The sequence below is a fragment of the Rhinatrema bivittatum genome, chromosome 18, assembly GCF_901001135.1.
Source record: "Rhinatrema bivittatum chromosome 18, aRhiBiv1.1, whole genome shotgun sequence".
Lineage (NCBI taxonomy): Eukaryota > Metazoa > Chordata > Amphibia > Gymnophiona > Rhinatrematidae > Rhinatrema > Rhinatrema bivittatum.
Window position 1 is genome coordinate 44,733,831 of NC_042632.1, and position 15,668 is coordinate 44,749,498.

The window sequence follows — 15,668 nt, forward strand, 5'->3', positions numbered from 1 at the left end:
CCTCAGGAAAAGTTGTGCGCGGCCACACATGAGCTCAACATAGAGGAAACCACTGAACACAGCACTTTCTCCTTTAGCACGAATGGTACAGCTGTCCTTATAGTGGTTGGCAGCTTCAGCAAAGCACCCTTCTCTCTCCCCTCCCTACCCAGCAATCCCATTTCCTCTCCCCTCCCCTCTTTCCTGTATCTGCTCTCCTCCAGTCCGCTCTGTGCCCTGAACCCTCCTATTTCTTCCCCGCTCCTTGTCTTGTATTCCCCCAATCCACTCTGTGTCCTAAGTCCCCCCTCTTTCTATACCCACTCTCTGCCCTGCCTTCTCTCTGAATTCTACCACAAAACGTCTTGTCTTGCATCCCCCCTTTCACCCTCACCCACCCCAAGCCCAACAGCAGGGGCCTCCTCGCCTCCACCACTCTGCCCTGCAGCATCAGCCCTGTCTCTCTTTGTTGCATCCCAATCTACTGCACAGCCATCGTTCCCTTCTTTTGGCTCTCCAATTTACCCCCTGCCAGGGGGCAGTCCCTGCCCCCTTCCTCTTGCTATCTCTCCTCCTTCCTACCCTCCTCTGTCTGCAACACTGTAGATCTTTCTGCAGTAGCAGCAGCAATAGCTTTTATGTATTTATTTATTTTAGGTTTTTATACTGCCTAGTCAGGGGATTCAAGGCAGTTTACAACTTAGCAACCTTCACAAAAGCTGAAGAAACCTAAAATCAACACAGGATCAGTGAGACATGAGGCAGCCCTTACCTTTTACATACACAGTCTTACTCATTGCAGTATCCTAAAAACATGAGTGGCTGGGGCTCCCCTATAAGACATTTGGAAACCACTTCCCTAGGTCCTTCAGCCTTGAGCACCCTCCTCCATTAATTTTCAGGGCTCACAGGCCTCCCCCTGAGTTTTTATAATTAAACTCAACTATTATGTCCCCACCAAAACCCTTCCATTACTATCCTGTAAAATCTCATAACTGGATATCAAGCTTTTAAATATTAAACTTTTTTTTTGCAAACATATGTTTCAGAAATCATGTCACAGTCTATGTTCTGTGATTTTTGGAAATAGACTGAAAAAAAAAATCCCAATAAATACCTAAATTTATCAATTAAAAGATATTCAAACTACATTGGTTGAAGGTAATGTCTGAAATGGCTGGCTGGTTGAAAAACAATCAAATTATGTTGTCATTTCAGTTACAGTGACACAAAGTCCTTCCATTACCAGGCACTTTGTGAAGTATAACAAACCCTGCAAAAAATCACTTAGAACTATAAGCAAGCCATCTATACAAGTACAGCAGTGAACTCAAACAGCAAACAAACCTTGCATGAAAAGGCAACACTGCAAAATTTCACTTGGGCCTAAAACACAGTACACTTTCTAGTGGGAAAATACAACCGAGCTGGACTACTACCGATCCCTACATGCTAGCAGAATACTTCACCTCCATCACAATGTCTAGTACATATAAATACAGAATATGAATAAATTAGAAAAAGAATATGCAGATAAAAACCAAATTCATCTGCAATCCTATCTAGGCCCCCCCCCTTTTTATGGTCCCTGTAAATGGGGGGGACGACGACAAGAGAGAAGGGGTTGAATTAGGGAGGATTCTTCTTTACTTTGCACTGTGCTTTGTCTACTCCAGGCTCACATCCACCTCCATCCAGTTCCTTGCATGCTGCTTGGGAGGGGAGGGGCTGGAGTAGGAAAACAGAGGGCAGATCTTTGCTGCCAGAGATTGTGGGCATTGGCCAATAGGCATTGGGGCAGAGCCTTGTGTGCTTATGCCCATAGCTAAAAGCAGCCTTGCTAATGATGCCCCGTTGAATTTGACACCCAGGATGGCCACCCCTCTCTAGACCTGGCTCTGACTACAGCACCTGAATGTAATATACATTGAAGCGCTGAGAAGCGGAATATAAATCAAATAAATGAATATATATATATATCGATATATACATGTAAACATATTTTGTCTAGTACTCACTAAACAAAAGTCCCTTGGAACAGGTTTTCATATTGGTCCAATCTATATTGTGACCTATTAAGATTCATTTTTCTATGGCCAATCTCTATAATTTGAATGGGTTTGAATAGCTTACAAATTTTGGTCTACAGGAGTAAAAAAGTGTAAACTGTATGCCTGCTATTAGATTAGAAAGGTTAAGGCTCATCGGTTAAGATGACCAGGGTAGCCCCCTTAACTCTATATGTATGTTTACACACATTTTTCTATGCATGGTTTTAAGGGTGGAAGAGTAGCATAGCCTTTTGTCGTGGGCACTTGGCCTACTGTACATGACAGATGAGGTACACGCATTCCTGCGCTCACTACACTAGCATTCAGCGCACTGGCAGAGGGGGAACGTCACAATTGACGAAAAGACACCTCCTACCAATCAGAAGCCTCCACTTGCACACCGTCACCCGAAAAGGGGCTGTTGGGGGGAGGCTAATAAAGTCTTCATTCTCATTGGACCTTTTCTCAACCCTTCAGCTATAGAACAATTTTAGTTACTACTATTGGCTACCTTGTCACTAGGTTCCGCCTCTCTAGCCGCCAAGTTTTGTTCCGGGTTCTCAAACGAAACACAGCGAACTTTTGCTATCCTAAGGCAATTAATACACAAACAGCCCCCCTGAATATGTGAAAGTCAAAGCCTTCGGTCCCCAAGTCCATTTCCCCAGCCGTTGTTATTTCCGAGACAGGACTGGCCTTGACCAAATACTAAGAGGTATTAGGGGGGCCAAAATTCACGTAACGAACTCATCCGGGACCCGTACAGTCATCAGCAATAATATATCAGCGACCGGTTCTTATGTAAGGCCAGAGCGCGCGCGAACCGGATCGAATTCGGGCGGGTGTTACGGACCGGAAGTAGCGCGCTCTCCCTGCCACCCCCGCCCGCCGCTCCTCCACCCAACGCCTTCCCTGCGCATTCTCTGCGCATGAGCACTAACGGCGGCTGGTGGGTGTGAGGCGGCAGCGAACGATTTCCCTTGTTTTCCTGGCGCCGCTGTTGCTGCAGGGCGTACCGACCTGAGGAGAAAGGGAAAAAAAAAAAATCCCCGTTTGCTGTTTTTTTTTCTTCCCCCTCCCCCACGTATTATTATTTTTTTCTTCTTTCGGCGGGGAGATTTTTCCGGCCTTGCAGGAAAGCTTTCCCTCCCCGGCTCGGAGCCCCATGGTTTTGATGTGACTTGCTCCCCCCTCCCCCCCCTCATGCAGCTCAGCCGCTGAAGGCCGGGTACTGAGGCGCCCCTGCAGCGGACCTGAGCTTGGTAAGTACAGGCAGACGGAAGGCGCTTGCAGCTCCGTGCGATCCCCACCCCTCCTCGTTTGGTCACGGATTCTCTGTGCCTCGATCGTGCACCGGCCTGAAAATGTAATTATTTTTTCCTACTCAGCTGATCTTGCATACGGTATTTTGGGTTCTTATCTTAAAAATTCACAGGGCTTGGTGTCTAGATCCCAGTGCTTTAGTGTTATGTATTTTTTTTTCTCTTAAAACCGTCTATGACATAGAAGTGAACTGCTCGGCTACTGTAATGGTGGTATTTGTCTCTGATTTGGGGATTATTTTGGTGTATGTTCTGTTTGCAAAATGTTTCGGTTTAGTGAAATAAACAAACACATGTTTGTTTAGTGATGTTTTTACAGGGAGAGGCTGTTTTTGTTTAATAAGATAACAGCGCGGGATTGGTAGTGTTTGAAAACAATTTATTTTGTCTGCACAAGGACAATCCCCCTCCCTTGGCTTCAGGTGAAGTTGTTGTTGTTAAACAAGACCCGTTACTGTGTGCAGACTTGTGTTGTGATTGTCTGCTTTGCTTTTTTTTTATTTGCAGTTTTAAAGGGATTTGCAAACGAGCGACTTTGACTGCATTTGTGTTTTCTCGGTTGCCGATTTTTTTTGAAGTTTGTTGGATAGCAACGGCGTAAATTGAGTTACTTCGATTTAGTCCGCTCTGCCTATAGTTTTATAAATTGTAAATAGTAAAGGTCACTGGCATTGTCCTTCCTTTTTTTTTTTTTTTTTAAGTAGGGGGAATTGTTGCTAATTGTCAGCCATACATTTAGATTGGGCTTAAACTCGACTTCACCAGAGAGGCTTCTGCAAGTTAAGTGTTTTTTGGATGGGAGGGATTAAGGTAAGGGAGGGGGGGATATTTTATCTAATTCTGAGTATTAGTCACTAGTAGGAATATTTTACATGCTACCTTTGTCAGAGTTTTGTATATTAGTGCTATAGAAATAAGTAATTTGCTAATCACATTGTAAGATGGCTTTTTTTTTTTAACTTCTTTGATAAAATTAACTACAAATCAGTCGTCATGATTGGGTAGATAGTTTTGGTCGCTAGCCATCGTTTTAGATGAAGCTCAAAGGCATTTGATCTTTAAAAAATTGTTGCACTCTTACTTTAATGTGTTGCCTTAAAAAGTAAATGGTTTGTTTCAGCCATTGTAAAATGGAATCTTTCTCATTTGGCATTTACAGAAGAATTTCAAGCATTTATAAAAGTTGAGCATGATTTATTGGTTTTAACCTGTACTATGCCTGTGAAAAAAAAATCTCTGATGAAATAGACATCTTATGTTGTGAATAAAGCAATTATTCTGGTTGCTAATTTGTAATATGTGATCTTAATATTGTGTAGCAGACCACAGCTATGCTTTGCTTTACAATGTGTTTCATATTCATGTTAAGCCACATGATTTTTGTGGCTTAAGTGATATAGTAATATAACTATAGTTATAAAAACATAAAACATGATACTTATTTATATAAACAAATAAATACATATACTGAATATGCCACAAACTTATTTTGCCTGTTGATTGTTAACTGAAAGCCTGCTTTAGAGGGCTAAAACTCTTGCATGATTAGAAAACATTTTAATATTTCTAAATTATACTTGTTGAACTAATGTTAAAACAATAACAGTTGGTCCTTTTGGTTTGATGTATTAGTGTTATCCTGCAAATGGTTTACACTGAAATGATCCTTATTCATAAGTGCTGAGAATCTTTCATTCTTCTTCAGTGTTCTTTTTAAGGCTTTTGTTAACTTATATTTAGCACTGTTTCTCAAGCCTCTCCTGGAGTCACAACTATCAAGTCAGGTTTTCAGGATATTTATAATGAATAGGCATGAGATTTGTATAAATATATAATTGTATGGTCAGTGTTGAACTATTACTCAGATTAGTCAGAAGTGAGTGAGGTGTCCACAATTAATCTATATTTAATTTTGTTCAATTATTATACCACTTTTAAGACTAACTGAAAACTGTTTATAATATATATAGGGAACAACCAAAAGAAGAATGTACCCATATATCATACTCAATATAAAATCATATATAAACCACAAAACTATACAGACAACAGAGCAACATAAATTCACGTAAACACTATACCACTATACCAGGCAACTTGAATGCCACAAATGTCTGTTTTTCAGGATATCCACAAGAATATACATGAGATGTTTGCATATAGTGCCTCCATTTTATGCTATATATCGTGCACATTCATTATGGATACCCTGTTTGTAGCCATTGAGGACTGGATTTGCCCATCCCTCCTGCATTATACCCGTGACCAAAATTTTTCCTATGCACTTTCCAATAACTGAAACAAAAAGCAAAACCTTGGCTCTTAGGAATTGGTACAATCTATGTGCTTCCTTTCTCTGGATGAACTTCTCTTCTAACCCTGGTTCTTAAGGTATAATTGATGCAAAAGCTGTGGAGGAAAATTTTCAAAGCAATTTATGGGAGTAAAAAGCATTTTATTTATGTTAATTAGTTGCCTGTTAATTAGTTTGCCACTCTTGTGTGGCTAAAAGAACATAAGAAATTGCCATGCTGGGTCAGACTAAGGGTTCATCAAGCCCAGCATCCTGTTTCCAATAGAGGCCAAACCAGGCCATACGAACCTGGCAATTACCCAAACACTAAGAAGATCCCATGCTACTGATGCAATTTAATAGCAGTGGCTATTTCCTAAGTAAACTTGATTAATAGCCGTTAATGGACTTCTCCAAGAACTTATCCAAACATTTTTTGAGCCCAGCTACACTAACTGCACTAACCACATCCTCTGGCAACAAATTCCAGAGCTTTATTGTGTGTTGAGTGAAAAAGAATTTTCTCCGATTAGTCTTAAATGTGTTACTTGCTAACTTCATGGAATGCCCCCTAGTCCTATTATTCGAAAGTGTAAATAACCGATTCACATCTACTCGTTCAAGACCTCTCATGATCTTAAAGACCTCTATCATATCCCCCCCTCAGCTGTCTCTTCTCCAAGCTGAACAGCCCTAACCTCTTCAGCCTTTCCTCATAGGGGAGCTGTTCCATCCCCTTTATCATTTTGGTTGCCCTTCTCTGTACCTTCTCCATCGCAATTATATCTTTTTTGAGATGCGGCGACCAGAATTGTACACAGTATTCAAGGTGCGGTCTCACCATGGAGCGATACAGAGGCATTATGACATTTTCTGTTCTATTAACCATTCCCTTCCTAATAATTCCTAACATTCTATTTGCTTTTTCGACTGCTGCAGCACACTGAGCTGACGATTTTAAAGTATTATCCACTATGATGCCTAGATCTTTTTCCTGGGTGGTAGCTCCTAATATGGAACCTAACATCATGTAACTACAGCATGCCTTGTGAAAGAGCTCCTGTACTTCAACAGCATTGAAATTTCCAGGCACGTGTTTAGGTCGGGATAGGAAAAGTATGCATGTAGATGTCCTGTTCAGAACTTTGTGTACACTTTTCCTGCAAAAATCTACCTATAGAAAAAGAAAGAGCAAGTAAGCCACAACAGGTTTCAAAGTGAAAGAATACATATAAATTGTTTTGAAAGATGGTGCAAAGCTTGTGATTAAAAAGCATGATGGTCTTTATTCCAATGCAGACAGTTTGGAAATGATTTCATTAATCCCAACCTTCTGAATTTTTTATTTTCTAAAGTTTGTGTTGCATTATTTGCCAACCTATTCATATAAACACCTGTTTCTCCAGCCTACAGTAGGCTTCGTATCTTTTACGTTATGTTAAGTTATTAACCCCATATATCTGTATCCAAGTTCAATCTACCTGTTCATTGTAAGACATCAACTTGTCATTGTTATTGTTTAAAATGTAAACCGAATTGATCAGTAATTCTGTTACTGGAAATTCGGTATATAAAAGTGCTAAATAAATAAATAAATGCAATACCATCCCCCACCACCCAAAACCACTTTATTGAGAGAGTGCAAAGAAAAACCTTTTATAGGAGTTCTTTGGATGCCTGTAGTTGAAGTTGCTCATAAGTGCTTCTATGAATGTTTCACTGAGTGCAGAGTACTTTTTATATCTGCCAAGATAAGCAAATGCCATTAAGATTAGAAAAACAAAACTTGTAATGTTACCATAGCAAATAATATGCAATAAAATTGTAACCCTTTTTGTCTTTAGCTTGCTTGTAAAAGATTGATTTTAGCTTATTGTGCTAGATGTAGTCTAGAAACAATAAAGATTTCAAGTGTTTTCATTTTGTCATGCTAATTTTAAATGGCTACTAATAAATTTGCAGTGTCATAGCTATTTTCTAATTCAGTTTCAAATTTAGTAGACCATTCAAAGGAATTTTTTAAACTGCTTATAATTGTCATCATACTGTAAGCAGCCAAAATTTGTATGAGGTGGTGCTTTTGTTGTAAAAATGGACGCTTTCACTTTTCTTTAGGATTTCTTTTTTAACAGGAAGTTTAATCCTCTTGCTTTGGCCATGGTCATAACTTTGTCTCCCTGTTGTTGTTATATGTTAAAACCAAAAGACCATGAAGAGACTGCACATAGCTCAAATCTAATCTTGGCCAGAAAGAGGCTGAGAAGTGTGAATTTTTTTTAAACTTTAAAATCTTTACAATATGATCACTGCTGCAATATCAAATATGTAGTTCTTAAAAATGAGGCCATTTACATAATTTACACCTGGCAGATTGCATAAAGCAGGGGTGGCCAACTCCAGACCTCAAGAGCCACAAACAGTTCTGGTTTTCAGGATATCTGCAGTTAATATGTATGAAAGAAATTTGATTGCACCGCCTCCACTGTATGCAAATATCTCATGCATATGTATTGCAGATATCCTGAAAACCAGGTCAGTTTGTGGCTCTTGAGGATCAGGCATTTATATGTGGAAATAGTTGTACTAAAAGTAAAGCAACCTGTTAGTGTTCAATTTCAGAGTATCAGATACATTGTAGTTACAGGAAATGAAATTGCTTATGTTTTGTATAACCAGTTTATAGAATGCATATACGTATGTAGATTAACATGTTAACATAGTAATGTTGATGGTGCTTGGCCACCATCAACCTACTGGTACTGACCTGATTGGTTTCTGGGGCATTCTAGCCTGTTGGTGCTAACTCAGCTATACCATAGCCTATGGTTGTGTTTACCAAGCTTTTCAAGTCCAAGGCACACCTACATTGACAAAGATATGTAGCACACAGACCTTCATGGAACAGGCAGTGAAAACATATAGAGGAGTTATTTGCTTAAAAGAAGAGCTAGGGAAACACTGAAAGTGCTATTGTCTCTCTCCCAAACTTTAAAGCAAAGGGAGCGAGGGCAAAGACACACATGGATCTGTCGCAATACACCAGCGGTTCAGTGACTTTTGAAATTAACTGATGTTTGTGTAATGGCGGGAGCTCCAATTGCTCCTCCACACCACCATTTTTTCACCATGAAGAGACCTTCCAACTCCCTCTGTGTGCAGGAGAAAGTAGAAATCCATGCAGTACTGTCTCAATTAGTTACCTTGCCTGCCTCATGTAACTGCCAGATCTCCTCCACTGCTGATGCTTCCAACATTCAGAATCACATCCGGCGCTCAGTGTACGCTCTCCCTGTCTTACTCAACCTGGAGATAAGAGAGGCTGGAGAGAGAAGAGGAGGTGGTGCTGTGGACCATGTATGTGCTGCACAAAGTGAGCCTGGCTATCCATGTTTTGAATGTGGTCCCTTAATTGTGCCACTTCTAGACTCGTGCTGTAGCTGGGAAGGTTGGGCATTCATGACTCCGCATATTTTTACAAAGGACCCTCCTGCACATTTAATAACCAGAGCTTGTATCCCTTTTATCTGTGAGGTGCTGAGAGGTGCTGAGAGCAAAGTCCAGATGCTACACTTGAGCATCAGGCAGTGGTGACTTTTTTCCTGTGGCACACCTGATCAGGTCTCAAGGCATACCTGGTTGGGGAAACTCTGATCTATAGAGTCAGTGGGAGGTACCGGTACTTTGTTCTTTGCTCTAAGTGATTTTAAAGTCACAGGCTGATGTTTGGGATTCTTAGTTCATTTGATTATCTCATGGTATCAGCTATGTGCAGCAGCTACATAACATCATTATTTATTTATTTATTTTAGTTTTAGTTTTTATATACCGATCTTCCTACATTAGATGCAAATCAAACCGGTTTACAATGAACAAAAAACTTGCCTATAGGCATTACATGGAACCATGAACATCTATGAAACCTTAAGTAACAGTCAGAGAAAAGAATAACCAAGTAAACAATTTGAAATTACATAGTAATCAAAGTAAACAAAAAACAAATTGAATTACATAGTAATAAAGGATACAAGTAATAAATGTCAACAAATGATCGATCCAAATAAAGTGTGCTTGTACTTGGATCAAAAAGAAAAGAGGAAATAAGAAGATGTGCAGAAAAAGGAGTGGTGAATAACGAAAGAATACAAATAAAAATAAAGGAAAAGTCAAAGAGTGTCTGAGGGTCTCTTCAAAGGGAACCTGAGTAAGAAATAGCAGAAATGAGAGAGAAATTGACAACAAACCAAACTATATTATTGAAAGAAATGAACAGGGATGTGTTGCAAAAAGATGGAGAGAAAGCTTTAAGCTAAAAAGAGGGTTCAGGAAACGCAAGCTTGAATAACCAAGTTTTTAGTTTTTTCTTGAAGGAGATTGGGCATGGGTCCTGTCGGAGGTCTGGTGGGAGATTGTTCCAATGAGAGGGACCTGCGGTAGAAAAGGCCCTTTTTCTTAGGGATGTTTTAGCTTGAGGGATAAAGAGAGTGCCTAGGTATGCTCTTCTCATTCGTCTAGTGGAATAATTAGGGCGAACCTGGAAAGTGAGATCAATTGGGGCAGGGTTGTGTAGGTTTTTGTGCATGATGGTTAATTACAAGACATACACTTTACATACATTACAAGACATACACTTTAAAAAGTAAAGCTTTCAAGTAAAACATTGCTGCTTGCTGTTAAATATCATGCATGGAAATATTTTGAATTTGTGAACAGAAATACATGGTTCTTCAAAGAAGTTTGCATATTAAAGAATTTCTGCCAACTGTGAAGATGGATATGTTTCACTGCATCTTATGCAAATTATAATGCATTTTGCTCCTGTACAGAAGGCTTGTAAGACTTAAGTGACTTAGTTTTATAGGACTGATGACACTGCATTTTGAATAATCACTGACTTAGATATGGCTGCTTGTTTATTGATGGTTATCTCACTAGTGTTAGTTTTTTGTATAATTAGAGTCATATAATGGTCATGAGTTAATACGTAAAGAGATTTTACCCATAATGATTATCTGCATAAGATATATTTGTTCAAAGCTGATGAGTGATGATCAAAGAGCACACCAGCATGATGATAAATAACTAGGTAGGATGTTTGTAACAGTCCTTAAGCAAGAATAATAGATACTTATTGGAAATATGCTTTTCTGTGGTTCTGTTTCTCATGTCTTTTTTTTTTTTTTGTTTTAGATTAACTGCTGAACTACTGATCGAGTTCTGTGTTTCTTCAATGAGGAACTACCGGCTTATCTTTTGCCACAATCTCAAACAACCATAAATGAGAAAAGAATACTTGCTCATTGAGGGTAACTGGCGCAGAAAACATTTTTAAACTTAGGTTTTCAAATAAACAGAGGTAGGTTTTACTGCTATGCTGAAAAATGATTTCATGTTAATAACCATTTGTTAGACCAGTTTGTGCTCTTGGGGTGTAGCATGACTTTTTCTGTCTTTTGCTCAGCTGTATAATTACACGATGGCTCAGCAGGCTTGTACTGGTCAAATAATGACTGTTCCAGAAGTAAATGTCTTTTGCTAAGATCATTATCTCAGCTGTCTGCCTGATCCTAAATTTTTTATTACACATTTAAAAAATGTTCATTCCTTTATTTGAAATGACAGATTTTTCATTTTTTTCAAAGTACTACAGTTATGTAACAGCCCAGTGATATCCATAAAATCTCCAATCTGGGAGCAACATTTGTTTGTGTGTTTATAATAAAAGGAGCAGAAGAAATGGATTCTTTTGTAACATTTACAATAGAAAAATGTGTTTGTTTTTTTTTTTGGATGACTGTTGGTAAACTCTTGCCCGGCTTACAGAGAGCTAGCAGTGAAGTTTCCATTCATTTGTGCACTGTGCAGCTAGGAGTACTGCCCTTTGACTTAAGCACGCATTACAAGTTTGGCTTTGCTGTTCCTATTGCACAAAGGACCTGAACTTAGGTCTCCCTCGCTGCAAACGTTTGTGGCCTGTTTACGAAGAGTTTTTCTCATTTTGTCTCTCTGGGGGAAAAATGCTTAGTACATAGGGTCCTATATTGCTTTCTTTGTTTGCTATTCTAATTAACAAATAAATATTAAATAGTCTTCACTTGTGCTACCTGAAATTTACAATTAGAATATATTAGAAAGAGCTTGTGCCTCTGCTATAACGATCCTTATTTGTAGAATAGTCTTTCTATACAAATATAAAACTGAGTTTCTTGTCCTTTCTAAACCAAGGTAGAAAACATTTCTGCTCATTAAACCACCCTGAGATTGTTGTAGAGGATATTTAAAACTATTATTTATCTGTGATACCTATGTTCCAAGTAAACCTTCATAAAAGTGGTCCTTTTGTCACCCAGCAGCGTGTAACACAACACGTGTAAACGCACTCATCTGTTCACCAATCCTAATGAAGCGGCACGTCAGGACGTGGCTTTAAGCAACGTCCCTACACGTTGAAGAACTCTCAGGTACAGCATTTTTTTTTTTTCCTTTCTAATCTACAACAATAATCCTAGATTGCAGAAGGGCTGACTTTAAGAAAATAAATGATAGCGTTAAAAAAAAAAAAAAAAAAGCCGAGTCAGGCTCTAAGAGATACAGAAGGACTTTGGCTAGTAATAGAAAAGAGCACTGAAATGGCAACAGGTTATTGTATTAGGAACGTTAACAAGGAGAATGAAAGGACAGGCACCGTTAGTCAGTGGTAGTGCCATGTAGAGGAACTCTTTTTATTCCCCTCTCTGGGTCAGCCAGGGCTGGAAATGCTGCTGAGGCAGTTTTCAAAGACCCTGGGGGAAGGAAATCAAGTTGTCATGCGGCAGCAGCAATACCAAGTGCTCAGATTTAGGACTCGTGATTGTAGCATTCTGGAGGGGAGCCCTGATGCAAGGTCCATGGCTGAAGACTGCTACTGCAATGATTAGACTGAATTGGAAGGGGGGATAGAACACAAGGGAAAACAATCTAATTGAGCTAGAAATTAAAAAAAAAGTGGATAGAAAAAGAAAAGTATGGTGAAGAGAATGAAAAGACCACTATGGTTCATTAAAGAAGTAAGGAAATAAAAGCAAAAAGAATAGCATTCAGTAAATACAAACAGAGAAGGACATGCAAAATTTCCAGGAAAAGAAAAGGCAGGCAGGAAGAGCAATTAGACCTGCAAAGGTTCAAACAGAGGAATATGTTGTCCAATCGTTAAAGGCAAGGGATAAAACTTTCTTTTAGATACATAAGTGAAAAGAGAGAGACAAAAGGGGAACTAGAACAGATTTAGTGAAGAGGAGGATTAGAAGAAAGATATCGTTACACTAGAAGGAGAGGGGAACCACAGACAAGAGCATGGAGCAAGAACAAGGGGCTTTGGGATGGATACATTACCACATACTAAGAACATAAGAAAATGCCATACTGGGTCAGACCAAGGGTCCATCAAGCCCAGCATCCTGTTTCCAACAGTGGCCAATCCAGGCCATAAGAACCTGGCAAGTACCCAAAAACTAAGTCTATTCCATGTAACCATTGCTAATGGCAGTGGCTATTCTCTAAGTGAACTTAATAGCAGGTAATGGACTTCTCCTCCAAGAACTTATCCAATCCTTTTTTAAACACAGCTATACTAACTGCACTAACCACATCCTCTGGCAACAAATTCCAGAGTTTAATTGTGCGTTGAGTAAAAAAGAACTTTCTCCGATTGGTTTTAAATGTGCCCCATGCTAACTTCATGGAGTGCCCCCTAGTCTTTCTACTATCCGAAATTTTTGCATTTTTTCCAGCCACCATCCCTCCCACATTATGTAACACTAAATCCAGCTCCATCTCACTTGCTGTAGCTTTGCCTGGAAGTCCAGTCACTTCAGTCTTAATCTTCTGATATTTCCTCATCCCAAAGAAATCTGGAAGATTGGGCTCCATTCTGGATTTGAACAAATTTCTACTCCAAGAGAAATTCAACATTAATTCCCTCAGCATGATTCTTCCTTACATATACAGAAGGGCGAATAGATGTGTGTGCTATATCTAAAGGATGCATGTGCTCACGTGCCCATCCATTGGCACTAGCTTTGTTTCAAGGTGGATTCTTTCACTGCCAATACACGGTACTCCCGTTTGGCTTATCAGCAGTTTTGAGAAATGCCTCTTAGTAGTAACATTTGCGTCAAGGAATACAAGTTTTCCTGCACCTCAATGTCTGGCTAGTCACGGAAAGTTCTCAAAAGGAAGTACTCCTTTCTTTGCACAAGACAACTTGTCTCTTACGGTGCTTGGGATTTCTAGTCCATTTTGAGAAATCAAATCTAGTTCTCACTCAGAGGCTAAAGTTCATCGGAGCTTGGATAGACTCGCTATAAAAGAACATTCCTACCTTTTAGAATGAGCGAACATCATGAGATTTCTCATTCACAAAATACTGTTCTCTCCTTGCTCAACAGCCGGAATATTCCTAGTGGTTGTGGCACACATAGCAGCAGCCATCTGTGGTCCCACTGATCTGCTTCCACATCCGTTACTTTCAGTGGAGGCCACATTCTCAGTGGGATCAGTTAATCACTGTTGACTGTGGTATGGCTCACAGAGGAGATGGAGCAAGAACGGCAGTGATTATACCTCTCAGTTCTCTAGGAAGGAGCTCCTATTTTAATGCTCCCTCATCAAGTAACACTGATGCAGGTCTCCACCAGAGAATGGGAGCTCATTCAGGATCCTTTCAAACCCAGGATATCTAGTCTCTCTTGAGGAAAATTGAATTCAGATTAATCAACTGGAGTTAAGAGCAATAAGAGATGCTCTGTCAGCATTCATGCATCTTCTTCAGGGAAGAAACATGTCTCCATGTTCTATGTCAACAAACAGGGTCATGGCATTCCTGATGGCTCGTTTTAGTTATTTTCTGCCTTTCAACCCCTTCAAAGCAAATTACATTCAGGTACTGTAAATATTTCCCTGTCCTCAGAGGGCTCACAATTTGTATGTACCTGAGACAATGGAAAGTGAAGTGACTTGCCCAAGGTCACAAGGAATAACAGCAGGACATGAACCCTGGCTTCCCTGGTTTTCAGCCCACTGCTCAAATCACTAGGCGACTATTTCACTCTGCTGGAAAGTGCTGAATAAAAGGGATTGGATGGCCAAGAACTGATCCATCCTAAAAGCCACCTATCTTCTGGGAATCTCCAACATGCTGGCAGATCACCTCAGCAGAATGTTGTCCACACATGGTTTCTGCAGTAGTCGGCTAACAGACTGTTTGAATAGTGGAGTCTGCCCTCAATGGATCCGTTCGTCTCAGAGCAAAATTGAAAAATCAATTTTGTTAAATTCTGTTCAGTGATCTAAGACTAGTTCGGCACACTTTTCTGCTCAGTTGGAAGACAGGCTTCATGTATGATTTTCTCTTGATACCATTAATTACAAGAATAGTGCAGAAGATTCTGTGGACTTCTTCTCTTGCCAGCCCAAGCAGTTGCCAAAGTACTTGCTGCAGCTTTTATGATTCAGGTCTCATCACATCTTCTGTGCTTCTACATCTCAATGGATGGATAGTAAACCAATTTCTACTCATTCGCTAATATCTAGATTCATGAAAGGACTATTGTACATCAGACCTCTGATGCAAACATTGCTGTTTCCATGGGACTTAAATATAGTCCTTTCTCAACTTATGAAGCCTCCTTTTGAACTGTTGGAGTCCGCATCGCTTACGTTCTTGACACTGAAAACACTGTTCCTTGTAGTGCTCATATCAACCTGAAAAGTCTGTAAACTCCAAGCTCTCTTCACTATCCACCGTACATGCAATTCCTCCACACCAGTGGGTGGTCCTTCAAACTCGCCCAAGGTTTCTGCTGAAAGTCATCTCGACTTTTCATATCAATCAATCCATCCTACTGCCTGCTTTCTCTCCAAGACATGCGCATGCAGGGTCAAAAGCCCTTCATACCATGGACTGTAAAAGAGCTTTAGCGCATTACAAGACACACATTCAGCCACATCTTTAATCTTCTCAGTTGTTTGTCATATGACCCTAATAGA

General features: G+C 39.8%; 1 protein-coding gene across 5 annotated transcripts in view; it reads left to right on the forward strand.

The window, feature by feature from the left end:
• The first annotated feature begins 2,892 nt into the window (after window positions 1–2,892).
• The window catches only part of FAM13B (family with sequence similarity 13 member B), a 119,891-nt gene continuing 107,115 nt past the window's right edge, over window positions 2,893–15,668 (forward strand). The window contains exons 1-3 of one of the 5 annotated variants that reach the window (XM_029584018.1): window positions 2,893–3,292; window positions 10,833–10,998; window positions 11,993–12,103. The gene's annotated coding sequence lies outside the window, so the exon portion shown is untranslated. The remainder of the gene's footprint in view (window positions 3,293–10,832; window positions 10,999–11,992; window positions 12,104–15,668) is intronic. The other 4 variants (XM_029584019.1, XM_029584020.1, XM_029584021.1 and 1 more) reach the window with 4 other exon arrangements.